Source organism: Poecilia mexicana, unplaced genomic scaffold (genome assembly GCF_051168715.1).
Source record: "Poecilia mexicana isolate PSO_F unplaced genomic scaffold, ASM5116871v1 scaffold_13, whole genome shotgun sequence".
In the NCBI taxonomy this organism is placed as follows: Eukaryota; Metazoa; Chordata; class Actinopteri; order Cyprinodontiformes; family Poeciliidae; genus Poecilia; species Poecilia mexicana.
In genome coordinates this window covers 4,289,777-4,294,751 of record NW_028263382.1, presented here as the reverse complement: position 1 = coordinate 4,294,751, position 4,975 = coordinate 4,289,777, and the positions used below count along the sequence as shown (strand labels likewise).

General features: G+C 40.5%; 1 long non-coding RNA gene across 1 annotated transcript; it reads right to left on the bottom strand.

Moving 5' to 3' along the window:
• Positions 1-964: 964 nt before the first annotated feature.
• On the bottom strand, positions 965-2,345 carry LOC148155682 (uncharacterized). Its single transcript, XR_015765008.1, has 2 exons — positions 1,900-2,345; positions 965-1,263 (listed from the first exon to the last, which is right to left on the bottom strand). It is a non-coding gene; the product is annotated as an uncharacterized LOC148155682 (long non-coding RNA).
• Between the last annotated feature and the right edge of the window lie 2,630 nt (positions 2,346-4,975).

Here is a 4,975-nt window from a genome sequence, read left to right as displayed (position 1 = left end):
GGATCGGTTTATACATAAATCCAATAAGAACAGAAAAATATGATTATCTAATCAGCAGAGAAGGTGGTGCAGCTCCAGCCATGAAGAGAATCCACTCAGAGCTGAACAAGCAATCACAGCCACTCATCGAATCTCTCCAGCTGAGTGTTTTGTTTCTGATCCGAACGACAACCGGCCAGAAAACATTCTGGGGAAACAACTAAACCTGATCAACGCAACGCTTTTCTCCGAACGCAGAGACTCTTTCTGCAGTACTGCAATAAAATGTTTATTTGCAGACAATGTCTCTGAAAAGCACACAGTGACATTTCTCCAACATGAACATGTTGATCATAATTAATCCAGCTTTTCAACAAAATGGAGGAAAAGATCAACTAAACATCCATCAAATTCAGGAGCGTATTAAAAGTTCAGCAGACACACTGAACCCATTTCACCAGAACCTGTAAGTTCCCAGATAGCACAGAATCATTGAAACAACATTGAATCAATGTCAGCCAGAAACATTGAATCAACGTTGAACGCCGACATTGAAACAACATTGAAAGTGGTCGGTGACTTGTATGTTGAATCAACGTTAGGGTTTCAACCATAACTGACATTATATCAATGTTGATTCAACCATCATCTGTATGTCAACTTACATGCCTATTTGTGTTGATATTACATTGAATCAGTGAGGAATCCACGTTGATTCAACCATCAGCTGAACGTGGATCTGCATGCAGATTTGTGTTGATTCTACATTGAATCAATGTTGATTCAACCATCATTTGACTGTGGATGTACATGCAGATTTGGGTTGTTTTTATATTGAATGAAAGCTAAGGATTTATGTACATTTTAGGTCTGATAGGTCTACATCATAACATGCCACTAAAAGTTTCTTCACTGGAGTTAAACACTATATTATTGGCAGATGATGCGTAAACTGTGTACAAAAGTTTAAAAATGACAACATGGGTTTGATTTAACATTTTATTTAAGAAAAGAGGGACAGATCTTTAAACATATTTGATTCCTTTTTGACTGTCAAAACAACAGTCTGTTGTCCACAGAAGAACAGAGTCCATGAAGTTAAGCTTTGTACTGTATGAAGTAGGGAAACAGTACAAGTTGTGGTAACCCCAGTTTGACTCTGGTTGGCGTCACTTTGATTCCTTGTGATGTCTTCCTCTCATTCTGGCGCGTAATGAAGCCACTTCTTGACAATTTTGCTGCAGTCCTCAAGAGTCAGCTTTCGGTCAAACTGCAGAGCAACAGCTGAAAAAAATAAAAGTGAGGAAGGTGCCAGTTAGAAATATGATAAACATTTGAAAAGTTCTGAAACACAATGAAAGATTAAACAGTGTACTGGTTACAGGTCTGAGAACAAATACAAACCATATAGTTCCCCATGTACACTCACTGTTAAATTAATATCTTAATCTCTCATTAATATTTATCTTAATGTTTACATATACAACTGCATTTACCCATCAAGCTGCAGTATAGTGTAGGATTTATGATATTGATATTAAATCAATATTTAAAATAAAGGGCTGTTTATCAGAAAACCTAACAATAAAACTCAGGGAGGATCAGGTTTATTTAACACACCAGAGACAAATAAATAGAACAAAAGGTGATTTATAGTGTAGTTGGAAAAATAATTTATACAGAATAAACTTCCATCAAATAGCTGGTTCAATCTTCCATCAACTACAAATATTTCCAAATAAGTTGATTAAATTCCTTAAAAAGTGTCTATATGCTAATAAAGATCCCACACAAGTAACAATAGTCCAGTTCAATTTAACCAGTTACCAATCCAAGGATCAACAGACTGAATCAGTCATTAGCAGGTTTAGTTCAGTGTTTCACCTGCCTTACATGTTAAGTGTTTCCCTTCTGCCTCACCTGGATTGAATCTGTGGATGATTAACAACCTTCTGCACTTCTTGATGGCTGCAGACGGTCATGTAATCATCCAACTCAGCTGTTCTGGTACAGAGGCTCATTTAAGCACGACCCTAAGCATATCATAATAAAAAGTTAAAAACAAGTGATTACTATCACAACAATTTAAAGCCCACCTGGAGCAGCCAGCCTTACACTTCCTTGTCCACCACATGCTCTCCCAGACCAAACAATAGGCCCCGCCCTATTTTAAAAACTCAAATCCCACAAAATCTCGCAGGATTTCATACTTAGGCCTGGAGTGGTGGGTAGGATGAAAATAATACAAAAGGAGACATGACCTCAATTATTAAAAATATCCGTTTTGCCCCAAAATAACCAGGATTACTATGGGCACAAAACAATGCCCTTATTTTTCAATAAACACATTTAAGATCAAAGTAATATTGAAAGACTTACCATAAAAGTGCTCAGCGGAGAATTCAATTCAGAAGCCGGTAGCAAACAAGCCAGCAGCAAAGTGGCTGTTTGGTTGGGACAAACCACAAGTGTAAAATTGGGGAGGTGGACTGTACAACTCCTAGTAGAGACTTGTAGATGTTTTTGTGTCAACACATTATGCACAGTCAGTAATAATATTTACAGACAAGTAAGAAAATGTACAGAAAGGAATCACAACCCACTGTTCTCAACATGTAGTGCTTAATTTGAAACATGATTAACCCCCACCTAGTAATAAAATGTTCTGACCCAGAGCTCAAGGAGGGGGAGGGAAGAAGGGATGAGAGGGGGTAAAGAGGAGAAGGTTGGGAGGAGCGACTGGGTGGGGGAGGTTTGGGAGGGAGTAGGGGGAGATGAGGAGGTGATGAGGGATCCAACAAACTGCCCAGATTGCACACAATGGTAAATCAACATTGAATTATAGTCAGAATGGTTGATTTTTGGTTGAGGTCAACAACTGACGGTTGATCAACCATCAAACAACCATCCACCTCCAGCCAAGTAACCAATGTTGAAACTGTGTCATTGAGTCAATGTTGTTATGTGGTTGAAATCTATTGAATGAAATGCTAATGTCTGATCAACGACTGATCAATGTTGAATCAATGTTGAATCAATGTCAGCTCTTTTGCCACACCCCTCCCCCTCCTCTCCTCCTCATCAGAGCTCTGGGTCAGAGCATTTTATTAGTGAGTGGGGGGTATTACATTCTAAATTAACCTCTGTAAAGGATAGTGGGTGAAGATTCATTTCTGTACATTTTCTTTCTTTTTCATAAAAAAGTCCTACTGACCATTTGTGTGTGATATATTGACACAAAAACATCTACAACTTACTACAAGGAGTAAGGAGTGGAGCGGTCCACCCCCACCGTTTACATGAGTGGGATGTCCCAAACACACAGCCACTTCGCTGTTGGCTTGTTGGCAAAAGATGTTAATTCAATGTTGAATTGCCATCATGTGCAATCTGGGCAGGTGCAGAACTATGGGGGGGTGCTGGGGGGGCTGGGGGTGCGGTTTTGGGTCGCTTAAATATCTGATTATAGACTGAGAAAGTCTACCGCCTGTTGAGAAAGGTCTATTTAATGTTAAAGTTACTTTCCCTCAATGGAATATATACTAGTCAGTCCCAGTGACCGTTTCACTCACGGTTTAGCCGATGTGTGTCCTGGGTAAAGATCAACCAAAAAACGCAGACCAACCTCCCCGCCCCTCGCTTAACAGTTTCTGATAGCGCAGGCGATAAACGTCAGGGGCCTGGTGATTCGTTAGGGGTCCGGTAATTAGCCCCGCCCCCCGGCCCAACGCTGACTTGTTCCGCTAGTGAATCTGGGTACAGAACGGAATCACAACTCAGTGTTGTCAACACATAGTGCTTAAGTTAAAACATGATTAACCCTCACCTAAAAGGGGTTGTGCTGTGGTGGCGCAGGGGTTAAGCACAAACCACAATCAAGGCCTCAGTCCTCAACACAGCTGTCACAGGTTCAATTCCTGACCTTGGCAACCTTTGCTGCATTACCCCCCTTCTCTCATTACCCCCCTTCTCTCATTACCCACCTTCCTGTCAATTAACTATCAAATAAAGGCCACTAGCCAAAACAATCCTTTAAAATGTGAAAAATGAAAAACCCTCACTTAAAATTAAAGTTGTTTCACCCTATTGAGGGGTAGATGGGCCCAGGTGGGGGGAAAGAGGTGTGTGTGTGTTTTTGGCGGGTGGAGGGAAGGGGGTTGGGCGTTTGAATGGCAGGCGGTGGTGAGGGGTGCAAAAAACACCTGAACACTTTGATTACTAGTTTCTCCCCAAACCTTATCCTCAAGGCAAACTGACCTGCATGCTTTCAGTTCAGCAAAACCTTGTTAATCAAATGTTAATTAAAATCATGTGTGCTGAATTAGGGAAATGCCTAAAACTTGCAGGGCAGTGTGCCTGGTGCCGGTGCTGAAAAACACTGGATTCGATGTGGCATTTCAATCAATGAATGTTAATTGGCTAGAATTGAATGGTTGTTTGATGGTTGATCCAGCTTCTGTCGTTGACCTGAACCATACATGCAGCCTTTGTGATCATAATTCAACATTGAATTAACATTGTGTGCTATCTGGGTAGTTCTTCCCCAAACCTTGACGTCAATCAAACTGACCTGCGTTTTTTCAGTTCAGCAAAACCCCATTAATCAGACGTCAATTAATATCATGTGTGTTGAATTAGGGAAATGCCTAAAACTTGTAGGGCCTGGAGGACCAGTGCTGAAACACACTGGATTCGACGTTGGCATTTCATTTATTTGATGTCAACCACAAAACAACATTGATTCAATGACAGTTTCAACATTAGTTAATTGGCTAGAATTGAATGGTTGTTTTATAGTTGATCCACCATCAGTTGTCGATCTCAACCAAACATGCAACCTTTGTGATAATTCAACATTGAATTAACATATTTTCCAACAAGCCAACAGCGAAGCAGCTGTGTGTTTGGGACATCCCACTCATGTAAATGGTGGGGGTGGACCGCTCCACTCCTTGTAGTAAGTTGTAGATGTTTTTGTGTCAATATATCACACACA